The 19,020-nt window shown below is 39.4% G+C and overlaps 2 long non-coding RNA genes across 2 annotated transcripts; both read right to left on the bottom strand.

Annotated features, from left to right (window-relative positions):
• Window positions 1-7,585: 7,585 nt before the first annotated feature.
• On the bottom strand, window positions 7,586-12,267 carry LOC138021805 (uncharacterized). The gene is made up of 5 exons (XR_011126450.1): window positions 11,663-12,267; window positions 11,119-11,186; window positions 10,751-10,842; window positions 10,053-10,116; window positions 7,586-9,158 (listed from the first exon to the last, which is right to left on the bottom strand). It is a non-coding gene; the product is annotated as an uncharacterized lncRNA (long non-coding RNA).
• Window positions 12,268-12,924: 657 nt separating this feature from the next.
• On the bottom strand, window positions 12,925-17,366 carry LOC138021806 (uncharacterized). The gene is made up of 3 exons (XR_011126452.1): window positions 14,820-17,366; window positions 14,615-14,675; window positions 12,925-14,121 (listed from the first exon to the last, which is right to left on the bottom strand). It is a non-coding gene; the product is annotated as an uncharacterized lncRNA (long non-coding RNA).
• Window positions 17,367-19,020: the final 1,654 nt, after the last annotated feature.

Genomic DNA, 19,020 nt, shown 5'->3' with positions numbered 1-19,020 from the left:
CCTTGCTGTTGTCAGGTCTATATGCTGTATTCCCGACATATAATAGCTCAAGTGGAGAGGAGAAGTGTGTTCTTACCCATGCAGCAGTCCTCTTGCTGTCTTCAAATAGGGAATTAGTCCTTAAACGGAGGGATTCATTTGTCCTGATTTAAATAAGCAATATGCTTCATTATGATGAAATGAAATATGAAATGGATCATATACGAACTGCGGATATGAAACCAAGTGAAGCCATGATCCCCGCAGTTATGAAAGCAATTTTTGCAATTGCGTAAAGAAGCCTGAAAAAATTCAGGGATTTGAACCAGTGACCTCGCGATACCGGTGCGACGCTTTAACCAACTGAGCTATGAAGCCACTGACGTTGGGAGCTGGTCATTTGTGGGTTCCAGTGTTCCCGTGAGGAATGAATCAACGATGAAATGAAATATGAAATGGATCATATATGAACTGCGGATATGAAATCAAGTGAAGCTTCATTATGCAACCCATCCACCCCTGTGTAATCCTTCCTCTTTGGGGATGAGCTTAACAAAGAGGTGGAGGAGTTAACAAAGTCTCATAAGCTCAACAATAAAGTGACCCCAAGAGGCGAATGGAACCCTACAGAGTCCCATCTGGTAGAGGTGCGCGTGGTCGTGGCCGCTATAGCCAGAGTGGTGGTCGTGGCAAAACCCCTGCAAGTTACTTTTTGGGGCGAGGCCGGGGCCAAACATGGTCCCAGGGGAATCCCAAGCAATTATCAACAAAGACTCTGTAGGATCATAAACAGAAGTGAGTCAAAGTTCTGTTGTAGGCATTATTGCACATCAAACTCCTTCTAGGGCAATGGAATGGAAGAAAATCACGTCAGACCCTTTAATCTTAGATGCAGTTATTCACTATCATTTAGAATTTGGCTACCTGAGACACTCAGTGGTGCTACCAGACCATACCATTCCTTCACTGAAGCTGAACAGACAATTATTGACAATGAGGTAGAGAATTCTTTAAGAAAATTAGGACATTTTTTAAATCTCCAAGACATGTTTCGATGTTACGAACATCATCGTCAGTTAAAGAATATTTGAAAAACGGTTAAGGACTATATAACAGCTAGGCGAAACATGCATAATTAATTGTGATTAAGGTTACTATCCACCTTCAGGGGTGTCTCGCGTGCAAGCGATGTAGCGCGTCCGGTTTAAACTGTAGATATCTAAACCCCTATATCAAATTAAAGCTGATAGGACTGGCTATCAGACTAGACCAAAAATTTTGAAAAAAAGAGAATTGTAGAATTTTTCACGACTCCTAAATGCGAGCGCCCGAATCACCTCTTGAGCGTTACCTGTCAAAGCGAATTTTGTTTTTCGCTTATTTAATGTGTTCCTCCGTTTCCGGGGCCAAAGCGCTAAAAACACCTGTCTGCGATTTGCCATATTCAATTTCAGTGAAAAGTTACAGAACATTTTCGAAAAAGGATTAAGAAAATGTGGATTGATCGTACAAAAACCGCTCTTGAAAAAAAAAAAGTATTTTGAAATAAAAAATTCGGAGACTTGTTTTTGTTATTTATATATAAAACCAGCTACTGTCAAAATTTGAGAGCAATCGAACAAATTCCCTTTGACTTGTAGCTCTTTAAAGTGTCCCCTTCTGGTGAAAAAATTATTTCGAGAAAACAGCGCTGAAAAATTTTCCTGCTTCGCAAACAAACTCCACCCACAAACACAGTCAACTGGGTTCTCAGATAACTGAGCCAATCAGCGCTTGTGTTCCGGGATTCCCGCGAAAACTGTCACGGTTGACTGCATATACTCCAACAGGTTGCCTACGGCCTGTCAATCAGACACGAAAGTTTTACTTCCGGTCAAAACGAAAAACCCTATTTTCTCCGCCATCATTTAATATTTGTGAGAACTTTTTTTTTAGATGAAAGTTCATGCGTAGACCTATACATTTACCTAAAAATCAAAATTTCAGCAAAATGATCGGTCTGAAGGTGCACAGTAACCTTAAGTGACAAAAATTACATATTTGAGTGAGTTACTAAGTGTTTGAAGGAATGTAAATCCTAAAGCGTAAGTGTCAGGTTGACGTGATGACGTGATAATTTAAACCAACAAGTTCATCACGTCAACCTGACACTTACGCTTTAGGATTTACATTCTTTCAAACACTTTGTAACTCACTCAAATATATAATTTTTGTCACTTAATCACAATTGATTATGCATGTTTCGCCTAGTTGTTATATAGTCCTAACGGTTTTTTAAATATTCTGTAACTGACGATGATGTTCGTAACATCGAAACATGTCTTGGAGATTAAAAAATGTCGTAATTTTCTTAAAGATGACTATTTGCTTTCTGCTGTCTCGACCTTTAGGTATAGAACTCCTTTTGAAAGGGATAATAACGTTATCTTTGTATGAGGATGGTCAGGTGATATCTCCTATTTTTATAAGTCCTAAGAAGGATGGTTCTCACAGGGTTATACTATAGTTAATCTGAAGAAGTGTAATGAGGCAGTATCTTGGAGTCTTATCACCATTTTAAAATGGATACATTAGAAACAGCTGTCAAGCTTATGGATCGCTTTCACGTGACGTCATCATTTTCTAAAATCCAAAACTAAAGAGCCACGAAAGTTTTTATCCTCATCAGGCGTAAGAGGCGGTAAATTTGTAACCATTTGCAATTTTAAAGCTCAATAGGCAACTTCGGAAAATACCATAATACTCTTTGTTTAACCGCCCAAATTTTGCATAAGCATTGTTTTTGTTTTCTCTTGGGACCATTGTAAGTCCCAAGAGAAACTGGAAACAATGCTTATGCAAAATTTGGGGGGACAAACAAAGAGTATTATGGTATTTTTCGAAGTGGCCTATAGCGTGCTTCGTTTGGAAACCAGAGCATTTTGAATTTCTGAGTTATAGCGGTGCGTGACACGAGGCGACGATCGAGTTTATTGAGAAATATATATTTATCTCATGGTTTTGAGCCTTTTTAGAATTTAAAGCATTAGGAAAAGTGCTTAGGTAAATAGCTGTTTGTTCAGTACAGATGATCACTCGCCTATATAGCCAAAGTAAGTAACAGATGTTGACACTATTTTCCGGCCGCCATATACACCAACATGGCGTTTTCATACTGGGCTCTGTGAATTTCTGCGAAACATTTCGACGAATATCCAAAATATTTGAAGTTTGGGGAAACGCACAGGCCTAAAACTTGGTGAAACTTTATCTCTATTATTAGCATATTCTTGTCGTTTTATGTCAATCAATTTCATTAGTTCCCAGTCCGTACAGTTGTATTTTTGAATTCAAATTTATCTTTAACTGAATAATAATCACGAAACGTTAAGTTCATAAAAGTTATGCAGTTCAAGCAAATGTTTGTAACCGTTGTTTGCGTTTTATTCTTATTGAAAATAAAGGGTGTTTTTGCAGGGCTTTTCTGTTACCACGGTGACTTATTACGTCACAATAATGACCGCAACTTGTTGAGCAGTAAATGGAGTTTCATATGGTACCGTACCATTGCCAATTACGTGATACAGCGTTGTAGTGCCAATCCTTCTAATAAGAACGTTGCTTGAAAGAACTGAAACTGCTCTAAGCCACCTTAAGTCAGTAAGCTTCAACCCGTAGCATCATTGTCCTACAGACATTTACTGAGAAGTACCAGGATAAATTTTAGGTTGCAAAGTAGCGTCTTTCTGTAGACTGATGGATCTTTCAATTCCCATGATCGGGTGCAAAGGGGAGTTGGAAGAGTCTTGCTTTGTCATTTTACACCGTGCACGAATTTCAGATCAGTGCCCTTTTTGTATTTTCTTGCCGTTTAAACTTTTCCACTTCATTGCAATCCGGAAAGGGGGTGATTCGGGTAAAATTTCGACACAGTAGAGAGGTTAAGCATGACGTTCACGGCCAACCGGAAACGTCAGGCTCCTGCTTGTCATAAAAGCGTGAAAATTCTCCCATTTTTGCTTGTCTCGTTTCTTTGAGAAGTTGCTTGATATCTGGAGCAAACAGGACAGAAATGAGCTAATATCAAGCAGGGTTCTTACATTTTTGGCAAAACCCTAATTTCACTCCGACGTTTGGCGTAAACGTCATGCCGCTCTCCGAAGTTGACGACACTTTTATTCTCTCAACGAACTAAAACAAGTCCCACTTACTTGCATGCGCCGTGGCTATGGCTATCAATGATAAATGATGTTACTATTAACAAAATGTACCTCAGCATTACTATCTATTAGATGCGCTTGTTTATTTTGCATTTGCCGTTCTCGTCCAGACAACGTCGTGAACTGACCGCGTGATCTTTTCCACAAACATCCACTTGGTTCCAACCAGGTTTATTCCTAGAAAGTTGATATACACTTAAGACCTCGCCGAATGACTTATTTGAGAAACGCGAAGTCATTGCCCTCGTACAAAACCCCAAGGAGGCAGAATAGGAGTCCCCGCGTCGATATAACAGATATTGATTTGAAGAAATCAAGATCACACAGTATAGGCGAAATTTCTATTTTCAAGGCACTGGGCGCGCACAGTCGTATCGAGTAATTTTTTTCAGCTGTCATCAGATCTGCAAAATGGTATGGGGAAATCTTGATACATGCTTCGACTTTGTTTGCCTTGTCAGCCCCGATAAAAAAAGGAAGTGTGCTTTTGGATCGTGCATCCATCCACTGTAATCTCGATATAATCACTAGTAATAGTTTTCATTACATCTGCCCCTGCCTAAGACAATACGGATGGCAGTTGACGTGTTTTCCAAATTAATATGTGCTGCACATTGTAATGTCCTCATATTATTTTACATGTAGTTACATGTATGTAGGTAAATGAAAGTGAAAGATGCAAGGAAAGGATGGGCATCAACAAACAGCATTTATTTTTAATTCCCATCAACGTTTGTTTGATACGATACGCTATCAATTGAAAAGAAATTTACATAATTTTGGAAAATGCCTTGAAAATATCCTCAGTGACAGTAAAACAGGAACAGGAACATTCAGTGACTAGAAGGCAACATTTCGTCGTCATCTTTTATCGTCATCTTTATGATCCATGTGGTTCTTTCCACGGTACCTTGAAATACCATAACTGTTGTAAAAATGATCGAAGATTGTTAAATGTTGATACTGAGACTATGCTTTTGCTTTCTCATTCAGTTAGGTTGCGTGGGCCCCCCGTTCAGTCTGATTTCATTTGTTTTTGACAAATCGTCGTCCCTATTTAGGATTTGTGCCTGGAAAATCAATTTTTGACCCAGGCAATATGATTTTCTATCAAATACTGTAATCTTTGATTTTCAAAATAAATATAAATATTCGAAAATTACTCACCTTCAATCACTATGCTGAACCTTCGATAGACTATCGATGCTCCTTGTGACTTTCTGCCTCAAGTTACCCAGAACACCTCGCCAACTCGGTGAACAATACTGATACCACCTTGCGTGCCCTGTTAAGTAACACCGATACCACCTTGCTCGCTCGGTTGAGCAAATCGAGATTGCTTCGCCCTATACAATATATACGAATTTATATATTAATTTACATAGTTTCCCTTTTTACGGGAGGGCTTCTAGGTTGCCTCCTCAGAGGCCAAAACCCTGCGGGGAGCAATAAGGGTATGCCGAATTGTAACTATTAAAGATTCTTAGTGTTATTACACATGTGTTCCATTACATCCGTAATTACATTTATTGGCAAGAACAAAAGTACCAATGCCTGCTATTGTTGGTTTGCACTCACGTGATCAACAGCCATGCTTTTTTAACGAAAACAAAAGAAAGCGTTTGCATAATAATAGAGTTCAATTCCCGGAAGATTGGGTTGGGACACAAACGTGGCCGCCGTTTCTTTGTTTGCGGACACCAACATGGCGGCCGTGACGTCATGTGAAAACCGAGAATACAGTAACCCCACAACTTTCACTTCCAGCAAGACTGGGCAGAGTTAGTGAGAACTATTGCTAGTATTAGAGAGATTTAGATTTAGTCGGACTGAAATTTGCGTGGAAGAAACTTGTCTGATATTATCTCATTGCTTGCCTGTAAGCTCAGTTCCAAATATCAATATCAGGCAACCTCTAAGAGAAGAGGAGCGCAGGAGCAATACAAGTTACAAAAAGGGCCGGGAGTTTTCACTTTTTGGTGACAAGTAGCTGCCTGCCGTTTCCCGTTTGCGTTTCAAGGTTAACTCTTTAATTTTGGATGACGTTCTCGTAGTTAGTCTCATAGAAGTCTGGGAAAGAATTTAACTTGGAAAAGTGAAAGGAGTATTCATTAGTAAGCACCCTCTTTTAAATCATTAGCTTCCCAGATGTTGAATTTTAAGATTTTGGAAGTTGAACTCCAACTTAATGCATCAGTCAATTCCAGCATTGCCCATCCCCCCCCCCCCCCCCCGGGCTAACCCCCGGGCATTAGCATTTTTTTTTTAAAAATGGGCAAATTTCCCGGGGTGGGGACGAAGAAAGAGGCAAATTCCCCGCCCCCGGGATCGTCGCCTTCCAATAGGCGCCTGTATTCACAGGCTACTTTGTCAAGAATCAAGACATCTTAAATGATTTTTCATCGCATTTTACGCTCGCAAGATCTGTCTTGAAGATCGCATCATTTGAATTCGCAACCTTTCAGTGTTTCATATAGCTCCGCTTTCATGAATTTAAAAATTGCTAGGCTAGTTTTGAATGCGAAATGCGAACAGGAACCCATGACCCGGAGCCTACAGCTCCCATACTGGGCCTATGTAACGGCATTTGTACAGACCGATCTATTTTTAGACTATCTTTTCCGCAAAAAAGAGTTCCGGTTAGATGACCCTATGACGTCAGCTTAATTTCTTATAATTAGTCATCGGGCACTCGTGGGAGTCTCATTAGCGGGAAAACTCCGTTAATCCGACTCCGGTCTGTGAAAACGCCGTGATACGAACACAGTAGAGGCTCCGGGTCATGGGTTCCTGATGCGAAGTAGTCGTGTTTACGCAGTCTTCACGTCAGTGATTGTTTTGTGATAATAGTTCACCTTGTCGCTTTTATATATTCATATGCTTACAAGTATGAATGAAGAAATACCTAAAATTGAGAGAACATACCTTTAAAAACATCCACATCGAGTCCGTGACGGACAAGCCAGTCTTTAACGAAGGCCTCGTCTTTTCCGATAAACACTTCCATGTTAATTCGAAAACACATGTGTCAAATGCCCGAGGGTCGCCCCGAGGTAGGCTAATGCCCAGCCCCCGGGCCGCGATAAAATTGCGAATGCCCCACCCCCGGGACTGACAACATCAGCGGTTGCCCGGGGGGGGATGGGCACCGCTGGAATTGATTGATGCATAATGGCAAACTAAATTATATAGTTTATTGCATCATTCAGAATCGCCGTTGATCCTTAAAATCTGATTGGCTCTCATGCAGCAGTGCGATTTATTCGTGAATCACAATATTTTTTGCTCTAAATCGCACCTTTCCCCAGCCAATGAAAAAGGAACACTAAAATAAAACAACCAATCAAAATTTAAGGCTTGTTTAAAGTAACCAATCAAACTGCAGGAAAATGAAAGACAAAGAGAGCTATTGTGTTGCAAATTTTGCAAATAGTGTTCATAAAACGTTGTTTTTTTAAAAAAAATGGATCAACACAGTTTCTGAATGATGATAATGAGCGCCTTCAGGCGGAAGACCTACATTCAATGGGGAAGTTTCCAACTTTCAGTGTTCATTTTGCGTTCATTTTGTGGCAACTGGATCAATAAAATATTGGTACTGACTAAAATGTTGCAGTTGAGCGATAAAATTGTACGATTTCCAAATGGATGTAATAAAGTGGTAATTGAACTTTGTGTCATGCAATTTTTGGTCTGAAATCATACTTGCGATTTCATCTACAAATACGAATCCGAGTTCGATTTTGAAATCACACACGATTTCAGACCCAATTGCACTCTACTCACTCACCATTATTAACCTCACAACCAGCATTCGTGACATTAGTTAACATATTTAATGATCAATGCTTCACTTTACATCAATAACGACATAATCGTTAATAGCAGAAATGAACATTTTCATCATTAAATATTAATTATAAATAAGCTTTAAAAGGAAATGAAAACGTTGTTCCTACGGTTTTCAATAACGACATAATCGTTCCTAGCAGAAATGAACATTTTCATCATTGAATATAAATTATAAATAAGCTTTAGAAGGAAATGAAAAGAGTGTTCCTATTCCTTGTGGAAACGTGTGCATCCTAGCAAACTTCAATCCCAGAATTTTCTCACCCTAAAACCTCTACCTCATTTGTATGTCATTTTGAAATGACATAGCACATTTAATCCTTAGTCGTTGGACAGCAGGGATCGTCAGAATTGATACAAGTAATCGGATCGTACTCCTCAGTACGGAGTAAGCAACTATTGAAAAAGAGAACAAAAATCTACAACAAAGAAATGTGTCGGGTTTCATAGCCATTCCCCTTTAAAAACTATGGACGGATTCAACTGAACACCGTAAACATAATCTGTACTGGTTAATATGCAGCTCAGAGTGAAAGTCAACGTTATACTCGATAATGTTTGCCGTACATCATGGTGGAATGGAATTTGTATTGCGTTTGCTGCGCATTCCTCCACCAACGAAAAGTTAAAATATACCTTCGTGAAAGTTGTTAATGAAACGTATAGAATGAAAGCCCTTATCCTGAAGTTCTTATAACACTAACTGCAGATTAGGTGGTGGTAGTTCACCACGATTAACGTTAACCGTACTTCGATCCTGTGGTCACTCATTTGCGAAAGGCTTTCAACAGAGCAGCTGGTACTTGTCGGAGAGAAATGGGATCGAGACATAGCGAAGGTGCTCTTGTCTTTTTTGCAAACTATCACAGGCACACCTCTCTACATGTCCCGAGAGTATTTTATGCATTAATGCCCATGTCTAAACGATTAACTTTTAGGATATAACGTGAGAATTTCTGGAATTGAATGAACCATTGAAATGGTCAGTTTTACCACTGACCCTCTCTAGGTTTACAGAGGTAGAGTATTCATTTTACTAAATTTAAAGCACTGAACACTTTTAATATATTACATCTAATGGTTGTTCAGAGAATGCCACGGAGATCGTTTTCACAACTGGTCTGTTCCCTGTGAAGAAAATAACATTTTCTTAGGATTTTGCCCAGTATAACTAATGTACAACACCAGAGTATTAAAAGAGGCTCGAAAGGTTTCTCAGGGTTGAGTTCTACTAGATTAATACCTTTATTTCTCATACTAGTTATTTGGGAATGAAGAAAGAGAATTTAATGGGGCTTTCGAAATTAAAAAAAAAGTAGTAGATCACCGAATTAGTTTTTAGAATCTTTTCCAAAAACTGAATTTTAGAAGGTCATATATGGAAAGAACTCAAGTGAGGCCTTCGCTACTGTGTGCTACTGTGTACGTTTGGTAGTTTGTACCGTTGCCATGGTAACAGTTGGGGACTCACAAACACCCTTATTAAATTGCCCGACATGGAATGGCGTGCAATTGGTTTCAATGCGTCTTTACATCTACATCTCAAAGATGTTTGCAAAAATGTACTTTTTTACGAGGCAACGGGATCATTTCGGTCGAATTAATTTAATCGTGTATTCATGTCAGCATGGTTCTGCCAATGTGAAATTCTTGAGAATCACTCAAGTATACCCACTTAACTGGGCAAGTACCTATGAACCTAACCCTAATATTCCGTTTATGGGTTTTGTGGTGTAGTCGTTTCACGTACCAATCAATTTCCTCCAAAAAATCATTCATAATTCATGAGAGGGACAGCCGACAAATGTGCAGTATTCACAAGTATACCCCGGTTCTTGTGTTACTCCGACTATCACACTCATTGAGTCTGTGAAGATCCATACAAAATACTAACAGTTCTTGCCTGCATTTCACTAAAACCCATACCAACTGGTTGGTCCAGAGGTAGTATTTATAAGATTAGTTTAGTTGGTGAAAATGTTGTATGAATGTTAAGTTAAAACACAGTTCAAATAGACCTACCTTTGGTAGGGATAATATCCAATTCAGTTGTTTTAATTTCTGGTCAACATCATTTAGTCTGTATCTGGAAAAAAATTCATGGCTAAATATATACGTTTTCATCATACAGCTATTACTTAAAAGGTTTAAGAGAGCAGTGAAGAACCTTTCAAACAGGTTGCTGCTTGATTGCGATTTACAGCGACAAATTTATTAGCTGTTACCTTTCAGTTCAAATTACAATCATTATGAATATAAGAAAAATAAAGGGGTAGACACAAAGCGAGTCATTATGATTAAACCCTTAACCACACCCATTTTAAAATTAAAAATTCAAAACTTTTGCAGAAAAATGGGCTAATGATGATGGCGATGACTATGACGATATAGTGATGATGATGGTACTGAACTCTCCATTGTGTGAAATACCAAACTTTTAGCATGCATAGCAGCGAATGTGGTTGAATTTTAAAGAAAGTGTGGTGCGTCCATGGGCGTTTGTGGCATGGTAATTTGGTAGTATCAATTGAGATTAGTGCAGGTAGATAAGGAGCTGACTATTCGAGTGTTAGAGAAATTTAAGGAAATGTGACTTGTGGCATTTCATTTGGACTGATTGTGAAAGTTTTTTTTTTAATAGCCCGTAGGGCATGCATAGGCCTGGAGAAGGATGGTTGTTGATTGGCGAGACTGGAAGTAAAAGTCCCCTAAAAGCTTACCCTTGAGAGTTGCCTGCAGCTTGAGATTGTATGAAATTCTCTAAAGAGAACTGAATTCCTCTTAAGGCACGTAAATAATGACGGCGTGTTTCCTATGTGAAAAAGATGCGTAAAATTGAAACATCAGTTTCATATGAACAATGTATCCCTCGTGCAACCCGTCGAGTGTTTTTTGGAGTACTCGTGCATGGTTTGTTTTTCACCTGAGTTCGAATGTGCTACTTACACACTCCTCGCTTAGTAAAAACAAAATATGCGTTCAGTGAACTCATCGGTTTCAAAACACTACATTTCAAATACAAGACACTTGAAATATAGGAAGAGAATTCTTTAAACTAATCAGTAACAAACTCTATCTTTTAACTCACCATGTTGTCGTTTGGCGCAGGTGTGAGCGCTCTCTGCCTTTCCATATTTTTAGCAGTCGCGTGGAAGCCTAAAATAGTATTTAAAAAAAGAAGAAGAAAAAAACAGTTATTACTGGCATATGAACAGGCTTGCCGTGCCTAAAAAGTCAGGCGGTGTATTTTGGAAAGAAAAATTACGTCAAGAATCAGAGTTTACCGTGCTATTGATGAATTAACTTTCCGTAGCCTTTGTTTGTTTCGATTTCATTGAGCTAAAACCTGGTCGAAAGGGCCGATGGGATGCATCACTAAAATTATTTCTAATCATGCATTAATAAGATTTTTTCCGCGAGAAAGTGTTGTTGTTACACGAGAAGGCCATGATGCCACCGAAATCTCTTTTTAAATCGTTGTGCTAGATCCAAGCCCACTTCTTTTGGTCCATCTTTTGCTGATTCGTTTGTTTGTTGGATTGTTTACGTTGTTAAATTTACGTTGTGGTTGAGTTTTCTTGAACTTCGTAGTTGTACACACTGAATCCTTACAATTAAATATAGCAACTTACCTCCCTGGATAAACGGCACGCCATTGTATACTGATTGTATAGTTCCCTCTCCCACTCCAAGCGGAAATCATTGGTATCAATAAGGCCAATGATTATTTCTTTGATTAAAGTCGTTCCCCCCTTGCTCGTTATCACTCCAGTGGATCATATTGGCCAAGACTTTAGAAGTCTCGAATCGTATTGACAGCAAGCAGTCACGATATAATTTACCCCTTGTTAAAATGATTGGCACGATCCTGTTCTCTTCCTTTTCGCTTTGGTGACGACTAGTTAGGCACTGCAGAAGACGTACTGTAGTAATCAAACTCTGCATTGAACAGAGAATCGAACAGGCTAGCCTGTGCACAGCCGGCCGCTCTCCTCACAAACCATAGGGTTCCTAAATGATATGGTAAAGTAACCTCAGTACAATTCCTGCAGCGTTGTAGATGTAACACTGTCAATCAACACGTCACAGGAAACGTTGCACAAGTTTCTCACGCATGAAAGATTATGTTTAGTTTTCGAGGTTTGATCAGTACTACATTGTATACGAAGCCTGTTGTTATCTGGCGTCCAAAATACCGAGAGTTGAAATTTTGGTTTTGTTCTCTTATTCTTGTCCATTTTACACAGTGTTATATTTTACATCCCAAAATAGGAGACGCAAGGCGGAGCCTTTAAGCTGTTTTTCCCGTGAAGTCATAAGCCTCTTAAAAATATTATTGCCACAAATATCCTCAAACCGGATCCCAGTAAATCTTTGTCAGATATATTGCAGAAAAGCAAGGTGAATCAAACGCTCTTCACATTTTTTCACGCGTAACAAACTTTGAAGACGGTGTAACTTTGATTTGTTTGGTTAAATCGCACGACCGCCAAGTCTGACCGCTTGACTGATTCGCAGTCATTGCAGATAACCTCGGCGTTTTCGGTTCTTAAATGTGCCATGCAACTGATGATAGTCCAAGATAACAAAATCATCAAGTAGCTAAAAAGATATTTTGAGAGAAAACGCCCCTTTTCAATGAGTAGCTGAGTTTGTTTTCACTTTGAATGTGCTTCAGTGCTTTGGATAAATGAAGTGTTTTTATTTTTACAAGCTTTATAAATACCCCGAGGGATTTACTTTCCTTTGGTTTAAGCTAATCAGTGTTTTCTTGGTTCTCTTATACAATAGACACCTACTTGTGCCTTTTGTGAAAAGATTGTTGTAGGGCTCTGAAAACTTCATCATATTGTGCAATGTCATTCAGGTATTTCGTGACCCTGGATTTTGTCTTTTGATTTAGGACTTTGATTCTTGCTTACTTAAGCGCATAAAGCAAGCCACTTGGCTGTGCATTGTGTCCAACCATGACGAGCACGTATCGATTGAATGACGCATGGCATTGCTTAAGCTGATTTTCTACTAAAGTTCAGTGATATTTAACACCGTTTTTCCATTCTGATTTGCACGACTTTCACGGTAACACGAGAAATACACTTTTAAAGTAGAAATCCCATGAATCGCGTTACTCGTTTGTCACCGTCGTGCTTTCCGCTGAGGACCATGCTCTTATCAAAACAAAGAGTTCATTTCGCCCTTTCGTGTCTTCTCCTTTTTCGTCAGACAGAACATAGCCTGTAGAGCAGTCGTCTTTTGGTGAAGGAGCCTTCGTTTACAGGCTACTTTTTTGATCGGTCGTTTAGGGCTACTATCGTTAGAAAATTGGGACGAGTACCCGTCGTCCTCTCCCGTTTTGTTCGCCCCAACTCTCTGTCAATTTAATCATCCAAGATGGCGTCACAGCCAACTGATGACTTTCTTGCCAAATACATCTGCTCTGTCGGCTACACAGTACCTCCCTCTTTGTCGTTTCATGTTCTTTTTGTTGCGAGATATGCGTTTTACATATGGGATAGCAGACACAGAAGAGAACGTTTATCGATCTCACTGTGGCAGTAGGTGTTGCTGTGTTTCCAGTCATTCGTTTGACATGTAGCCTAAGAAACCTATGCCCAAGAAGGGAGACTTGAAGATATGCATTCTTTTTATTTAAAATTACTAAGTTGAAAATGATATTCATGTCATACACGGAAATCTTAGGTTATATTCCTAATTTTGCTGTTACACTGGATCGTTCATCAATGAAGGTCGATGCGTGGGATTCTTTTGCAGATGACAATTATTTCCCCCACGTGTCTCAATCTATATCTGGTTTCTTTCCGTCCTTTAGAACACGAATAAGTAACTTGTGACCCGTTCAAATAATAATGATATCATATAATCGGCTATGTATGCTGTGTGACCTTGCCTTTGACTGGAAGCGCTCGTCTGGATACTGGATATGATTTCATAATGCTAACCGATTTTCACAGCCTTGCTTCACAGCCTCGCTTTCAATTAAAGAGGAAGTCTCTCAGCGTTCAAATTTATCTAAGCCTTTTTAAAGTAATATGTACAGTCCATGGAAAGCCCCCTGATCCTCTAGTTCTTCCTGCAAGAATCAAATAAGAAAATGAAAGGACATTTTTGTTAACTGACAAGTGAACTTGCATTTGTGTTAAATCGTTGTAGTGTCAAGCTACCATCGAAAATTGATACACCGAAGTGAGCTTCCTGCCACTCAAAAATTTTAATATTTAAATCTTTAAAAATATATTTATTTGTTTTGTGATTTTCATGAAATTACTCACGACATTCGTGTTTGTTCACATTCAACAGATTTGAATCTTCGTTTCAGCGGTTAGTCTAGTTCACTGTCTTTTCATTGCCAAAGACCAAAGCAAAGAAGAAGCTATCTCTTCTTGACATATCTCCAGTGTGTGCTTAATCCACATTTCCCAGCTGGAAGTGGAGCATTACGTTCTGCATCAAGTTCATTAACTATGAACAACTATCTACAACTTTTTTGATTGCTTTTTGGCAAGTTGGTTTACTAAAGAAAACGATGTGATAATTTGTGCTTAGAAGTATAAAACCTAGTGTACCTTGAGAAAGATGCCAAATATCTCATTTTTGCACACGATGGCGAATTACACGTGCCTCTTCCTAATGACAGAGTAATAAGCAAACAATTTAAACCTCAAAATGAAAAAGGTAGACAAATCCTTACAATAAGCTAGTGCAAATCAAGAGTAACTTCTACAGGAAAGGAACATTCTTCTCACTTCCTCAAGATGCTTTGGTACTCACGTTTGCTCTTGACATGATATACTGTTCATCGTGGTATCTGAAAGATCAAGCAGATAGTTAGGCTTCTTTGTCTGACTAGGATGGTGGACAAGTCTGATATGGGATGAGTTGAAAGTGTTCATTGACAGATGAGATTGTCTCTCACAGAGGGGATGAAATGCGTGATGCAAAAGCCTGGGACAGAGCCACACTAAAAGCTGCAGGATGTTGCACGTGCTCACACGGTGAGATTGGTTTTCTAGTCTGGTCTCATCAATCAACTACCTAATGTCTTTAGCCACCTTTTGACCCATGGTACACAATCAATCAGCAATAGAGAAATGTCAAGTTAGTTCTAGGGCAAGGTTTTAGGTCATGGACTAACACACTGAAACCAAAGCAGAAACTAATTTCCTTGCGGAATTGTCGGTAAGATCTGCTGATATGTGATCAACATATGCCTGATCAGCTCAGTTGGCAAATTCATTCAGTCACGGCAAATCCTCTACACAAAGCACTCAGACAGAAAGTTTAAATGAATCTACTGAATTCCAGCAAAGAGTGATGTCAAACAAAGGACGTGCAGGAGTAGAATGAGGGGCAAAAATGTGGAAGGAAATTTTAAGAAGTAGCGTGGGAAGTATAAGAAGAGAGGGGCTTGAGGAGAAACATCTGATAATGGAAAAGGTGGTAAGAAAGAAGGCAAGGAGTAAAAGGAGACAAAACCAATAGGAAAAGGCCGACATAAAAACGAAAAACAGAGGTGGTGGAAAACGAGGAAGAATGTAACAATGAAATACTTCGTTCACAGTGAAAGTACACTTGGTATTAAGCTAGTTAATAAAGAGACGTCACTTCAGTATTCTGAAAGTGACAATTCAAATGAAACACAGCATTGACACAACCAATCTGGCGCACAATTTGCCATTTACATAACTGCAAAAGAAGGCGAAGAATTAAGAGGTGGAAGAATAACATAAGGTGAAGGTAGAGGGGACGACGGTGGGAAAGTGAAGTAGGAGGCAGAAGCAGGAGGTTAACTAAAGGTAGTGACAAAGTGGAAAAAGAGTAGGGAAGCAATGCGGAGTAGATAAAGGAAGAGAGGCCGGTAAAGTAGGTGCTGGAGGCAGAAGAAGAGAAGGAAGAGCATGGGGAGAACGCAGAAAATGTAGGGAAAAGTGAAGGAGGGGCAAGAGATTTAAAAGTTTAAGGAGGAGGAGAAAGACCTGGGGAGGAGGTGGTGGTGGAAGTAGGAAGACAACCAAAACAGGCGAGGAAAAGGTGGAGAATGGACATTAGTTGCCTGGAGAGAAGGGATAGGGGAAGATTTTGTCATTGACCGGAATTCCTCCTTGTGATTATTCTCAAAGCATATCAGTTTATATCCAAAGACTACGCTATAGTGTGCTTTACTCACCTGATGAAGTCATACCTTTCTAGATGTTCCCGTATCAGCTCCGCTTCGTCCTAAAAAGAGCGAAATCTAAAATCAACGACCAGTGCAAATGGTGACAGCTTTTGATACATTTTGATTTTTTTTGAGCCTGAAAAGGCAATTGCGTCACTGCGAAGTTAAACATCTAAATAAGTCATTTGAACGATGCTTCAAGCAATGGAATAAAACAGTTGGGTTAGGAGTGGAAATGAGAGCATAGTACCTATTTACTTACTTGGATTTGTCTCAGTATGTTGTCATTTTGGCTCCTAGGAATAAAAAAAAAATCCTGCGCATGAGGGTTATAAAACGCCTTTGTAAGGGGGAAGGGAGGATGACTTAACTATGAATCACTGTTTCAACTAAAATCAGAATCGTAAGAATTTTTTTCTTCCCAGAGATCATAAGTACTAGATGTGGTACTTGAAAGATGTGGATGTGAACTCCTTCATGAAAGATGTTGGCGACATAAGTATCATTATTTTGAAAATGTATTGCATGGGCTTTAAGTAGAGGGCAACTAAAACGCTCTAGTTGTGTCCCTAATGCCACATTGGTCTGGGTATTTTTTTGGGGGATGCTGACTTAAAATTCACAGATAGTCCTTTTTGGCGCCTGCTCGCCTTGTTCATGTGTTTCAAGGGATCACGTCATTATTACCTTTCGTTATCCATGCTAACGTTTGGGATTTGAGGTGGATTTGTGTTAAGAATGCCCCATTTGAGGGTTTGAGAGATGTACAAAAACGTGGCAAAAATTGCCGCTTACATTTGGCAATGAAACGACGATGTTCTTGGAAAACTGAATGAAATCATAAGGGAACTGGGCATTAATGGATGTTAAATGTAAAACTAAAAAGGGAATTTGAAGGAAATGTCAGGTACTTTAAATCCGGTCTGTAATTGTCAAAACGTCTGCCTCAAATAAGAAGCCAATGCCACCTTTTCTGCCGTTGATAAAAGATTTGGTGTGATGGCATAGAAGGCGAATATGGAGCTTCAGATTAAGGTAAACATCAGACACGTGAGTTACGTGGTCGTTAACTCAGCATTAAATAGCCACCGTTTGGCTAGAACTTACTGGTCATCAAAAGTACTTACCTTAGCCTCTCTCTCTCTGGTAGGTGTACTTCGATAAGCGTGCCTTTGTTCTGGAAAATATGAAAGTGAATAAATCGATAAGATTCAGAATCAATGAATGGGTGTAACGTACATCGAGAGATTCCCTGTTTGTGTATTGCCTAAATTTTGGATCTATGAAATTTTTTGACCGTTATTTGACTTTTTTACGTGTTGGTTCTTTGCACTTGCCTTTTCTTAGCCTCTTTCTCAGCTGCAGCATCCATTTGAATGTGTAATGCCGCCATGTTTGGAATCCAGTTTCCAGATGTATTGTGGGATGACGTCATCATCGGTGTTCAAGTCGAGTTTGTTCGCCAAAGCGAAGATTTCTCGATTACAACTCGAGATTGTTTTGGGGTGCATTCTCCTTTTTTCGCAGACTGTTCTTTGTGTTGTACACCATTGTTGAGTCCTCTGCGCTCCGGAGAAATGTGACAACTTTTCATGATTTCCCAATCACGATTACCCCGTTTTCTTGTTTGTGAACGCTCCACTGCCATCAACATGACAACTAGGCTATTTGCTTTGTTGTTTCTTCTCCATTAGTTCAGGATTCACCGGCCTCTTTTTCTTCCTGGACGAATCGAGTTTAGGAGGTCTTGTGCACAACATGTTGTGTGCTGTTTTCGATTACTAGCACACAACTTTTAGAGAGACAATCAGTGCAACAGGATGCTAGCATAATGGCTGAGGAATTTGACCTTTGCAAAGATATTGGTCCGCGGTTATCTTGTGACAGCTTATTGTTTGTCATGCGTTGATAATGAATGATAGACACAAATAGTAAAGGGGCGGACGAAATAGAAACTGATATTGGCGCGTGTTACAGGCTTGGCTGACAGACCAATGGACCTTCGAGCTGTTTTCAATAATGCATAAATTAAACTGGCTTAAATTAAAATTATTCTAGAAGGAAAAAAGTTGATTCCACATTCTGAGGGCATGATGCACAGGAAATATAACTAGAATGTACAGGCTTAGGTCAATTTGGACGGAAATACTTTGCCTGAATCGCTCAGTCTTCATCGGTCTGTGTAATGGCCGTGGTTGCACAAGGGCACCCGAGAAGCAAACTAAGCCAAAAGCCCTTGAGAGACATTTCTAGCCTCCTTGTAAGGAATAAAGGCTGTCTAAGGAGATGCTTTTATCACCGAGAAGAATTTGTTCTGTTCGGATATCTTAGCTGAGAATTGAAATGTCCGAAACTTTTAGGGAATGATATCTTCATTTCAGAAATTGCTAGCTGAACGTTACCATTCTAAGAACTTCCAACCGAACCATTTGCTCATCCGAAACTGCTAGGTGACCGTTCTGCCAGAAAGTCCAAAAATATCCCTTCCGAAAACGTAATGGACTACTCTTCTCATGGTTGCGAATCTTTTTGGTGATGTTTTAAAAAAGAAATATGCCGCTGTCTGGCAACGAAGAACAGAAATTCTTGGAACAGTTTGACTCTCCCGAACACATATTTCGCCAAAGATTATCGTAACGGGTGGGTGCCACTCGTTGCAGAACGATGAAGCTGAGCGGTTTAGCAGAGATATTGCGATCCAAGTCAGTCTAAAACTGCACGTTCTACTTATACTTTCTGTACAAAATTATTTGAGATGAAAGCTGGCTTCAGAAGTCCATAATATTAATCTGTGTGGTTCCATTCAGATGCATT

Source organism: Montipora capricornis, chromosome 10 (genome assembly GCF_036669925.1).
Source record: "Montipora capricornis isolate CH-2021 chromosome 10, ASM3666992v2, whole genome shotgun sequence".
Lineage (NCBI taxonomy): Eukaryota > Metazoa > Cnidaria > Anthozoa > Scleractinia > Acroporidae > Montipora > Montipora capricornis.
Note: the sequence above shows the minus strand (reverse complement) of the source record. Positions and strands in the feature narration are given on the sequence as shown.